This window comes from Artibeus jamaicensis, unplaced genomic scaffold, assembly GCF_021234435.1.
Source record: "Artibeus jamaicensis isolate MK-2021 breed Jamaican fruit bat unplaced genomic scaffold, CSHL_Jam_final contig_465, whole genome shotgun sequence".
NCBI classification, from domain to species: domain Eukaryota; kingdom Metazoa; phylum Chordata; class Mammalia; order Chiroptera; family Phyllostomidae; genus Artibeus; species Artibeus jamaicensis.
Genome location: NW_026521843.1, coordinates 27623333 through 27636034, shown reverse-complemented (window position 1 = coordinate 27636034; position 12702 = coordinate 27623333). Strand labels below are relative to the sequence as shown.

Sequence of the window (12702 nt, the reverse complement as noted above, 5' to 3'; positions counted from 1 at the left end):
ACCTATTAACAGACAAGAATTTCTATTTAGCTAGCATTACATTGTTTGGCCATTAAAATAAAAAGGGCAAAGTATATACATATTTTTTCCTCCCTTGGAACTGTAGTTCTTTCTGCCTAGAAGCTCCTGGGAAGCTTGGGGGATAATTTCTGATTGAGCAAACAGATTCTACAGTGGGAATGGGCAAGAGGGCCCAGAACCACTATTTTTAGTTATCCAACGTAATGCCATTTATTGGAAGCAAAAACAGTGCAGAGACTTGGAAGTAGCCACAGTCTGTGAGGGTCCCTTTGTCTTTAATTTGTGTCATGTGCATATGCAAATTATCCATTGTTTTTCCTCTGGGGGAGGGCATGGGAGCCTTTGTCTGGATATTAAAATTTCCTTAAATCCTCCCCAGACAGAGTACTTCTCTCCATGCGGATTCCCCTAGTAGGAAATCCTGCCGGAGCCGTAAACATCAGGGTGTTAATTCTAGCAACACACGTGTAGATTTGTGTCATTTAAAAACATTGTCCTTTGAGCAAAAGCAGCAATTCTGCTCTCATATCAGAGTAAATGAATATAGAAATATATTTTTGAATGTTCATTGGACAAGTTTCTTACATTTAGAAACTTGAAAGATCTTTTTCTTCTCAAAATCGAGGGAGATTTCCTCCCCCTAATTGGGTAGGGAAACAAGTAAATATTACAGACACTGAAGTGAAACATTTGGAATTATAAAGAAGGACTTTTATGAATTATGGTAGGTGTGGAGTGCCTACAGGTTTTTTAAAGTGTCCAACAGGAAAAAAGAAATGTTAGTTACATGAACTTGTTAAATTCTGCGCATTTACCAACCAACCAACTCAAGTACAGGTTCTTCAGGCCTGACAGTCAACTCAGACACAGGGTGTTCTGCCTGCTCAGGGGACTATTTGCATTAAAAAAATGGAAAATTTCTAGGAAAGGTACTTCTTTGTAAGACCTGTATCAAAACAACAGGTACTGGAAGGAGGGAGTTCCAAACCAGAAAAATCTCTGCCAAAATCCATTAACATATTTTGCAAACCCCACGCAGAATCCAAGTTTTCAGTAGTAAAAGGCGCCGTGTCCTGTCGGTGTTGGTGGGGGAAGGGGGGCAGGTATTCTCTCTCCTGTGATTACTCGGGCAGAGCTTCAAGGAGGAAAAACAACGATTCCCACCCTGCAAACTTTTCCTACAGGGAAATCATGAAAGTCAGTGTGTTAAGAAAGAAGCTCAGGTGGCTGGATGCTGGCAGTTCTAGAAGAAAAATGTAAACTCTATTTTTATCTTATTATATCTGGACAAGGTGTCCACTCTCAAAGTGTATTTGATACAGAGGTGGGGAAAATTGCTTTAAAACCTAAGTATATCAAAAAAAAAAAAGGTATCACTTGTCAGTAAAGGCCCAATCTACATAATTATTTGGCTAATTCTGCTCCTCTTACTCACCCTAAGTTAACCAGTCTGATTTCTGTCCCGCTGCTCAGAGGGCTGATATTATCTGGACAGGCCACCCACTTGCCTCTCCCTCATCTGCTTCTTTCCCCTCCAGTGAGTGCTGAATGCTACCAATAGCTCCTGGGGAGAAGGCTGTTTCCCTTATATTTAAACCCAGGTGGTTTGGACCCCAGTGTGAGTGGAAGAACACCCAGTTTGGGTTGCCTTTGATCCAGTTTCAAAGAGTGTACGAGAGGAGGCAATCTCGGTGAGGCAAAGTAAGGTGGCGACCCTCTTCTCAGGGAGCTGATACTTGCTGGGGTGAGAAACACAGTCAGGACAGCACAGCACAATGATGTTCTTTAATGGGTGTCCTGGCTGGGAGCACATAAAAGGGAAACATAGGGAAAATCTCAGAAGGCTTCCTGGAAGAGGCAGGATTTGAGCTAAGCCTTGAAAATTGTATATGATTTGAGATGGTGAGAAAAAGGACATATTAACAATACTGGCATGTAGTTAAGGTATAGTGACAGGTTTCATATAAGGCAGGCGTTTAAAAGTACTTATTTAAGTAAATGAATAGAATTACTTAGAAGCCTAATAGTAAATTCCTCTAAACATTTCTCCTTAGGATGGCCTGCTGTCTATGTTAACCTGAAGCCCTTACTTCTCTCCCCCTTTGAGGGTGTACCTTTCCCTCATTCAGTCCGAGAGAGCTCATTTCGAGGTTACTGATCGTGTCTAGGGCTGCAAAATGATGCCAATTGGCACAAGGAAAGGAGTGAAGGTTCTCACTCAGAGGCGACTTCTCCATGGGCAAATGTTCCCTGTATTGATGTCCTGTTTACATTCTTGTAAGAATGAGGGGATTACTGCGATTCTAGGGAGTTTTGTATTTTTAACAAACCTTCCTCTTATGGACCAATTTAACATTTTGTTTGAAACATCCTGGAATGCAAAACAGTGAAAGGAGGCTTGGTAGGATTTTACACACAGAGCAGAGTCCACTGCAAATGGCCCTGAATTAGAAACAAGGAAAGCTGGTGGGGCTACTAATTAGTGCGTGGAGAAAGTGGCTGGCCCAGCCCAGCTTCATGTTTTCTCATCTGAGAGACACAGACAATACTGGCTGCCCTTGTCTATACGAAGACAGTTTTGGTTTTGTTCTTTAAAAACAAAACAGTAGGAAGGTAGGTTTTGACATAGCTCCGGCCTCCAGCATTGTAGGATTCTGGTTATGTTAATCAATTAGGAACAGCTCTTTTTTTTTTAATCCCCTGGGAACAGATGCTTATTAGTTTGAGCTTTAAGAGACAAATTTTAAAATTACAACCACCAGCAAAATAAATAATACTAGTACAAGGGAAAATCTACACCCACACTGTCTTTTTTTCAAGATCCATTTTTGTGATGCTTTTGTGGCTCTTTGGGCCTGGGAGAGGCATCCACACTAGGATCCAGCAGAGATTTGCTCTTCAGAAAGTGCCTTCGCTGAGTAAAGCAGTGCCAGGCTGTGTCATGCCCCAAGCAGACATTCACATCTCTGTCCCTTCTCCCGGATCTCTTCCACTTTGCTGTCATCTCCACCTCTGCTCCAGAAATCTGGCTTTCTTCTGCTTCTTCTTGTCTTTTCTCCTTCACCTTCTTCTTCTTAAAAACAAAACAAAAAACAAGCTGCTCTTTCTTTCTTAACTAAGCATAGAAGTCAACAAGCTGAGGGCAATTCAATTTCAATAATAAACAGATGCCTTTTGAGTTCCAGACACCCCTTCCACAGGAAGCGCCTGATTCAAAATGAGGAAACACCAAGGATTATGAAGAATTCTGCCATGAGCCTCCCACCACCCTGTCCTTCTACCGTCCTCACTCCAGCTCGTCCCTCATCCCCCAGTTCATCCGAGGGAACTTGGCTTTCCCAAGAGTCTAGCTTTCCCTGGTTGTACAATGTGTTCAGTTCCACCACACACAGACGGGCTAAACATATGGCAGAACAGTGTGAAGAAGGAAGTCTGTCCATTAGCACGTTCGGAAACAGGGTCTGGGGTGTACGTTCAATAAAGGGCTTCTTGTTTGGGAGCCTGACACCACAGCATCTCTCCAGTGAAAGCTGAGCTGACCTCGATTCGTGTGGGCAATGTGCTTGTGTGTGCGGTGCATTTACAAAGCCAGACAAACTCGAGCTACTCTGCAAGGCTCTTGATGTACAGGAGGAAAAAGGTATTGGATGACCTGTGTGTGTTGAGGAGGAGGAGCCCCGAGAGATTAGAAAATGCAGAGGGGCTGGAATTTTACTTTAATTAGTCTCGCATTTCCCAGGAGAGCTTTTCTGAGAATATGATCTTCTCTCCCGTTTATTTCTGCGCAGCAAAGTTTGTAGACTCACCATGCGGAGGAAGAAGGAAGGACCATCTCTACCCAAACTGGATTCTGGAGAAAACTTGGATCTAGCTTCCACAAATCTTAAATCACATGTAGCCCAAGTTTTGACCCAGTCACCAAGAATAAAACAGAAGCTGAGTGTTTTACTCAAAATTTCGAATTAACCAGAGGACACATTGAAAAGCCTTTTCTTGAGTGGGAGACTGAAAACCTGGTTTAAGGGTGGAATGTTGGGCCTTCTCCTGACATGGCAATTTGGGGGCTGCATCCTTGGGTCCTGGTACCCAGGTCACCTCTTCAGCCCCTCCTGGACCTCGCCCCACAGGAGGGTAGGCTAGGAGTCGGTGGGGGGGGCTCTGCAGGACCGGAGAAAGCAGCAGGAGTGGGGGAGCAGGAAGAACCCAGAGAGCATGTCTGGGAGATGCCAATCTGGCACCCAAGGAGGGCACCCACTGGGGATCGAAGGGGTTGCTAAGTCTGCCCCTGAACCACAGCGCTGAGGCCCTCAGCCGGTCTCCAACCCTTTGTAGCAATCTCTAGTGTGAGTCAGGATGGGTGGAAAAGCGCCTTATATCAAGTTTAACAACTTTCTGGTGTAACTTCTGAGAGGGCTGATTGCTTATTCATGCAGAAGCAAGACGCCCAGTTCATTTTGCCTGTTTTTGCTACTCTTAGTTGGGTTTGGGAGGCTGTTATGGTAGCTGCAAATGGCTTCTCAAGTGACATTTGCTGACATTCAGTGAAGTACATTTATCAGTATTCGCCAGCTCACCTCTACACATGCAATCCACTTTGTTTTGTTCTTCATAGCAACCTCCTTTCCGACACCCATGCCCTGAAAACGATAAATGGCAAGGTGGCATATTTCTCAAATGTCACTGTGAAAAATCTTTAATGGACTAAGTGTAGCTCTTCACGTTACAACTTGTCAGGTACTGAGAAATTCTAGAGTTTCTTCTTAATCCACAACTCTTTGGAACCACACATCTGCAAGCAGAGACTAATTATAAGCTACACTAGTCAGACCTGGCAAGCAGAAACCAAACAGAAAACATCTGATATCAGCTAAGTCTTTTTTATTACTCTCATTCCACGTTCGCTACTTCCTTTCCTACACAGAGAATCTACCAGAGGAGAAATCTGTTACTCTAATTAAGTGGGCGAGAGCTCCCACCAGCCCCCCGTGCAGGCGTGTGACCCACTCAGCCTTCTCCATAACAGCTTCACTTTTCTCCTCCAAGACTCAAAATCACCAGGACCTCACTCCCCCAAAACGTGGTTCTGAGCCATAAATCCTGGCCCCTAAGTGTTGCTGCATTGGGTGTTTCAGAGGCATCTGAATCTGGCTAGAAGAGTCCTCTGTCCTATCTCCCTAGCCACCCCTTTTCAGACTGCCTGGCCATCCCCCCAGACGGCTAAGGGTTTCACAATGCCACCTAAAATCCTGCCACTGTCCCCCGCTGTCTGCGTGTCTGTCCACCACCCACATGCTGCTTCTCAGGGGAGCTGCCCACAGTCGCTCACTCACCTCCTCACATGCCTTGCTCACTCGGGTTCTCCCTTTCCAAATGGTCTGTGTTTCCAGGAGTGGGCTCAAGGGGAATCTGCTCTTGCCCACCCACCATCGTCAGGGGGGAATTTGCCACTTTGCCTGTGTCTGAGATGTGTTCCAAAAAAGCAGCATCATCAATTTACATGGACTTTTATAGTTAGTGTCTGAAGGTCAAAGAGGCTGGGAAAGGGGGTAAGCTGAAGCCAAGGAACGACCTGCGGATGGCGTGGATACCTACCCAACAGACTCAGGCCCTGGCATGGCCGACTGACCACTCTCACCAGGCCAGGACCTATCACAGAAAAAGGAAGGTGTCTGAACTGTTCACGCAATGTAAGGAGGGCAGACAATCAAACCGGGAGCGGGGGCGATGTATTGTAGCTTTGGAACCCACTAAAAAAAACAAATACAATTGGAAGCGATTTTTGAAGGCAATGGTTATGTCTCTACTTTCATGGATGCTTTGTGCTTTTCTGTAAGCTGTTTTGGATGTACAGGTGGAAATATAGGAGATAGCTACACCCTATTTGCATCATTATCTATTCAATTGTTCCATTAATTTTAAAAATGCTTGAGTAATTTTTTAAAATTTATTTATTTATTTTTAGAGAGAGGGGAATGGAGGGAGAAAGAGAAACATCAATGTGTGGCTGCCTCTCGCGTTTCCCCTACTGAGGACATCGCCCACACCCCAGGCATGTGCCCTGACTGGGAATCAAACCGGTGACCTTTTGGTTTGCAAGTCAGTACTCAATTTACTGAGCCACACCAGCCAGGGATGGGGGGCTTTTTTTTTTCATTTAAAATCTATGCTATTCTGGATGGTTACCTTTCTAAACACACAGAAAAATCTTAAGTAGCCTGTATTTTTAAAAATTTCAATTTAATTTTATTAAATATATTGGGGTGACATCGGTTAATAAAATTATACAGGTTTCAAGTGTATAGTTCTTCAATACATCATCTGTATATTGTGCTGTGCATTCGTGACCCCAAGTCAAGCCTCCTTCCACTATCATTTATTTCCTCTTTACCCTTTTTACCTGCCCCCACCCACCCTTCCCTCTGGTAAGCACCATACTGTTGTCTGTGTCTGTGAGTTTTTGCTTGAGTAGTTCTTTCTGAAATCAGTAGAGATCCCATTGTCTCTCATTTTGATGATTAAAACGACACCTGGGTTGTTGGTTGGACCTCAGATGACATTGGAGCACTCTGGGATAAGGACAGCGTGTGTGTGTGTGCACATGCATGTGAATGTGTGCCCATGAGGGAGGTGGGCTCCAGAAGGATGGGGAGTGGCCATGAGGGAGCACCTTTCACAGCCCAAGAAACTCTAAGGATGCCTGGCACACAGTTTTCTCACCCGACAAATAAAACAGCCTTCATTTTAATCTATAATTACAGCCTGCATGTAACAATTAATACAAGATTGCTTTTAAGACATTCTCATAAATTCTAGATAGTCTTCCTTTTGTTTAGCCACTTTGGAGCCCAGGTTAGGAAGAGCTCTGCTGAAGTCCCGTCGGCTGGGTACGGTCTCCGAGTGGTGAAGCCGTGCCCACTGTGCACGGAGCAATGGTGTCTCCTTTGGGCAGGCTGGGGTCAGCCCTCTGATCCAGGCCCTCCCTGTCCATCGTCTACTGAAGAGAACAGCACAAGCAGAGGCGGCAGGTGTGCAGATGTCCAACGGAAGCATTTTACAGCCCCTCTCTGCAGTGAGGAGCCTGGGAAGGCCCACGTCAATAGGAGCAGTAAATACCCAAGGGGTCTTTGCCCATTGCGGGACCCCTCCATAGAGGGTGGTAGGATCTGATGGGAGTGGGCACTCACATGATCAGCCTGAGCTGACCATTCCCATCAACACCCAACTTGCTTCAGTAAAATCAAATGAAGCAAGTGACCATCACAGATCCCTCCCTCGAGCTGATGACCCTCTGAATTACTGCCCCATTTACCTGCCTCTCTTTGACATAAAACAGTCCCAAGGAGGTGAGGGTGTTCTTTCCAGTCCGTCTCCTGTCCCCATCCCTCCACTGAGAGTGCTCTTCGCAAGGGCGTGCACATGCCAGCCACACAGGCCTTCTGTCTGTCTGGTTTTGAATACGACAACCCACCACGCCCCCACGTCAGTGCTCCTGTGTGGCCTCTTCCCTCTGTCTGGAGTGCTCTTCTCATACGTGTGCACGGTTGCTGCCTTCCTGTCCAACTGCTCAAATGGCACCTTCTCAGAGAGTCTACCTCGGTTGGCTCCTGAAGTCACTCTTTCACTTCACCCTTTTTTATTGTCTCCACTGCACATTTCCTCTTCGGAAATGATCATCATCTTTTGTTTGTTAACTTCTCCAATTTCCATGCCCTTGACCTAGACGCCAGCCCACGGAAGCAGGCACCTCATCTGTGTTTGTCATTGCTATTTCCTTAGCATCTAAAACACTGGCTTGCTCCTAGTAGGTGCACCATAATTATTTGCTAATAGAATTGTCCTTTACAATAGAACTCTATTTTAAAATTTTTTTTATTGATTGATTTTTGAGAGAGATACATTGATTTATTGTTCACTTACTTATGCATTCATTGGTTGATTTTTGTATGTGCCCTGACTGAGGATTGAACCCACAACCTTGGCATATTAGGAAAATGCTCTAACCCACTGAGCTACCTGCCCAGGAATAAAATAGAACTCTAACTCAAGAACACATGAAGTAAGAATCTGTGTACAGGGACAACTAGGAACCTCTTCAGCCCTCCACCTGAAAGCCCTGGGGAGCATCAGAAACATACAAAACCTCAAGACCAACCACAGACTAAACCAGAACATCCAAAGGTGGGTCTGGACCTCACGCGCTGAGCAAGCACCCACAGCAATGCAGACACAGCCAGCAGGTATGCGCAATCAGCTGGGCAGGCATTTGCGAGCTGTGGGACTGAGCATCCCTCACTTGTTCCACAGAGAGTCACTGGACATGTCTGTGGTACACAGCTCTGTGTGGAACTCAAAGAACGTCCTTGTGACAAGTAAGAGAAACCTAGTCAAACAAGCATCATCAAAATGAGGCGCACATTTCAGTTAAGGAAACCACAGTATCTCAGGGAGCCAAGTGGCAGAAGTGGCCTTGGGAGAGGGCTGGGATCAGATGTGGAAGAGGCACCAGGCGAGAGGTGGCCGTTCTGTCCCTCACTCTCGTCCTCACACACCCTTGCCTCCGCTTTGGCCGAGCCTGTCTGCTGACTGACATTCTCGGCCTCTTTGAGTGCCTGATGGACCAAGGCCCTCTCGGTCCTGGGATTTGTATTTCCTCTCCTGGGTCACCAGCAGAGTCCTACTAACTTTTTGGTGGCCAACTCCAAACTCTCTAGAGGGAGGATCTCTTTAGCCTATTGGGTCAGAAGTTGTCCGAGAGAGCACCAATCCCTGATGGGAGTGGGGACCTAGTATTAGACAACATGGTTGTGGGGCGGATTGTCTACAACAAATTAGGAGCTAACAGGTAGCATTGGGGCATGGAATCTTCAGCTTACGTCTTCCTTGGGGTGGAGGTGGCAACTCTCATTAGTTCTACCCCCTGTATGTGAATGAGTTTGTTGGGTGTTTTCCTGAGGAAAGGTGTCAGGGAAGGGGAAATAACTATGAAGGTGCTGAGTGCCCGAGGGAGAATAGAAAGGACGCCATGAGGGTTGAAAAGACTGTGCAGTCCTTTCATGGGCTCCATGATACATGTAGACAAGAAAGGCAAGGGATTCGGGCAGCGGCATGTCCTAAGAACCATTTGAACTTGAGGTTAGACGAACATAAGCTCCTTGGGAGTCTGAATCCATATGGTGTGGTACTTCTAGTTGCTTTGTAAATTCTTAGAAGGTAACAGAATTAAGAATCCAGTAACCCTTTTTGGATGCCTGTTCCTCATGGCCCTGGGAAATTCCCTTGTTTGTCTGAAAATTAATGGGCACTGTTTTCCTTCCTCTTCTTCTCATTCCTAGCAGATCATCAGGGTAGGCCTTGGGGTAGGGTCCAGGGAGTGGGGGGCACTTCATTCAGATCTGGACCACAGGGCTCCACCTGCCTGCCACCGGAAGCTTTGAGGACAAGGACTACCGCCACTTTATTATTATTATTATTATTATTATTATTATTATTAGGCTTCAGAAGACCCAGAAGTTTAACCTTCCTGACATCCTATCGCCCACCCCCTTTTCATGGATCAGATCTCAGCTCTCCTCTTCCCATTCACCAGCTGAACTGAGGTTATTGGTCAGGGAACCAAACACCCAGACAGGGGCCTGGTTCTGCCTCAGACCACATCAGGGTCTATGGAAGCCATGGAAACAATTTCCCATGGCGTTCGGGTCAGTCCAGTGGGTTAGGGACGGGTGAGCCAGGTGGGCCCATGGCTTGGGAGCAAGGCTGTGAGAGCCAGGCTGTCTTCCCCCAAAGGATAAAATGTGTTCAGCCCTAACTGCTGTCCCTCCCCCAAAGCAAGAACCAAGAAGTAGTGCTTCCTCAGAGCAAGAAAAAACACTGGCCTGTAAAACAGAATTAAGAGACTTTGTTCCTAGTTCTAGCTCATTCATTCCATTATTTGTTCATCCAGCAAATACCCACCGAGGGCTTACCACAGGCCCTGGGCTAAACTTGGGGGAAGCCCAGTGAGTGAGGCAGACACAGTTCCTGCCGTGACCACAAGCCTCTTCCCAGGCCTCAGTTTCCTCACCTATAAAACAAGGTGGTCGGATGAGGTCAAAGGTTCTCAACAGTTAGCACGTGTCCGAATCACCTGGGGGGCTTGTTAAAAGAGTTTGCTTGGCCTTACTCCCAGAATTCCGGACTCGGCAGGCCCGAGAATTTGTCTCTCTAACAAGTGCCCAGGAGATGCCGATGCTGCTGGTCCACGGATATACCTCGAGAACTGATGGCCTAGATGGCCTCTCGGACCCCTTCCAGCTGTGACGGCCTGTGTGGTGGATGATCGGCCATCACTGGAGTGGCCTATGCAGAAGGGGATTGTGGAAAGCCAACCTGGAGCCAGGAAAGTCCCAGGTGTTTCCTGGGCTTAGGGGTAAACGGGTCAGAGATAAACTTCCACAGAGCCGCTAAAGCATTCGCCTCTTTTTTTTTCAAAAAAGTGATTAAAAAGTCACTTCCCAACATGAAAGTTCAATCAGATGCTGCAGAAATTACTTCAACTTTTCACAGGGGGAAAAAGGCTCCACTAAAAAGCTACAAGGGTATTGATGCCTATTAAATATTTGCTTTTCTCTCTCACCCACACTAGACGGAGTAATTTGTATTTGGCAGAAACCAGCTGCAATTACATTAGTCAATCCAAAAGCCCAACTTGCTCATACAAAATGCAAACAAATTAGTTAAAATGGCCTAATTAGTGGACTGTAAAAATACAAACTGAGGCTGGCAGCCTGATGTGTGTTATTCAAGAGCACTGTCTCCCCACACAGCGGGGTCTGGAGCTAAGGGGACTGTGGGGCTCAGCTCCCAACTGATCGAAGGGCTTCTCCTGGGACTTTTCACAGCCAGTGGCCCAGCCAAACCCCAGTGCTTCTGCCTTAGGTAAACCCATTCTCTCCTGGCCCTGCGCATGGTCTCTCTTTGGCTAGTAGGTACAATGGAAGAATGTGGGGTTTGGATCCAGATGAACTTGAGCTTGACTCTCAGCCCCACCAAATCACCAGCTTTGCTTTTGTCAAGTCGCTTCATTCCCCTGAGTGTCTAGTTTCCTTTTTTAGAGGAAAAAATGCATCCTGTACTTAAAAGTGGTTGTGAGGATTAGCAATTATCTGTGTTGCGATGGTACACATAGTTGTTCTGTTATTAGCTTAAGCCTGGATTTTCTTTGCCTTAAAATACCAAGATCAGAAGGGTCCTGTGAGCCAGGATGCTGCTGAGTCAGATTTGGTGCCCCCATGGACAGCAGAGATTGGATGAGTCTGAGCTAATGACACTGTGAGCATTGACCAAAGTCAAGGGCTGTATTCAGGGTGCTGTGACAACATTCCAAGGGCTGCAGGCTGCAGCGGTGTAGATGCTGGGTCACAGGGTCAGAGACTGAGAAAGACTGAGGACACCATCTAGTCCAGGGCAAGTCAAGCTCTCACTGTGCATCAGAATTTCTTGGGGGAGTTTATTAAAAATGCTGGTCTCCATTCCCAGAGACTCTGAGTTAACCACACTGGGAGGGATCCAGGTGTGAATGGGAGGAGTGGCAGGTATGAGAGTGTCTTAATGCCTCTCCAGAGGATTCTGAATGAAGTCAGGGTGAAGAATCATCCCTCTAATCCAAACCTTATATTTTGTGGAGAAAAACAAAAATACAAGACATACAACAAAAAAAATTTTAAAAAAACCAAACACATAAGCAGAACAACAACTCAGAGACTCAGAGAGATATGAATTATCTAAGGTCATACAGAATTAAATTCTCCTAAGTTGGAGAATTGGTGGATCAGACCACTGACTCTGAGAGCAAGGAGTTTTCAGGACATTGGTAGATGATCAGGGCTTTCTAGCAGTTTCCTAAAGGAGGCTAGACTTCGGTGACAGTCAACATCCCATTCCAGCTCAGTTATAGCCTCAACATCAGCCAGTCTGACACTGGGAGTCCCAGAGAAGTGCTACAATCTGTTTCAAGATCTCATAGCCAATCAGTGTCAGACACAAGACTGAGATACTCAGGGGATGGGTGTTAGACAAACAGAGAGCCCCTGGCAGTTCTGGCCACCAGACTCTGCGAATCATGTCCGAATGGTTCCCATGCACTAGCAAAGTTACACACTTAGTTACAGAGGACCAGAGAAATAAACCTTCCTGAGTAAGTAGAGAAATTTACTGTGTGACTCTTATCTTAAAAAGAGAATCTAACCCTTTAGAGACTGAGCCTCATACATTTTTGTCTCTAATAGGAGTGGTTCATCCAATTGACTACGCTAGTTTAGAGTTCTTTTATTTGAGATGAATTCATTCATATATACAGTACCAGCTTGTGCTGTGTGCCAAGCCAGATACTGAGGACACACAGGCACAATTTCTGTCTTTGAAAATTTAATGTTAGTGGGAATCTCAGACAAGAAGTGGGCAATGTCGATGAGATATAAAGGGGCCATAATGCAAGAAGTACAACTAATAATAGCACTTAGAATGGCCCAGGCTTGGCAGGAAGCTGTTCAGGAGAGGCACCCTTATAAAATTAGTGTTGATGCTGAATGCTAGTGGATCAGCAAGTTAGCTAGTCAAGAGGCAGAGACAGAAGAATTACAAATGGGATTTAATGGGCACTCTTCTGCATCCTTCTGCTTCTGTTCTACTGGGCATCTGCCC

At 46.0% G+C, this 12702-nt stretch overlaps 1 long non-coding RNA gene across 1 annotated transcript in view; it reads right to left on the bottom strand.

The window, feature by feature from the left end:
• Positions 1 to 1726: 1726 nt before the first annotated feature.
• The window catches only part of LOC119060915 (uncharacterized), a 124124-nt gene continuing 113148 nt past the window's right edge, over positions 1727 to 12702 (bottom strand). The window contains exon 4 of the long non-coding RNA XR_005084686.2: positions 1727 to 3094. This is a non-coding gene — a long non-coding RNA (uncharacterized LOC119060915). The remainder of the gene's footprint in view (positions 3095 to 12702) is intronic.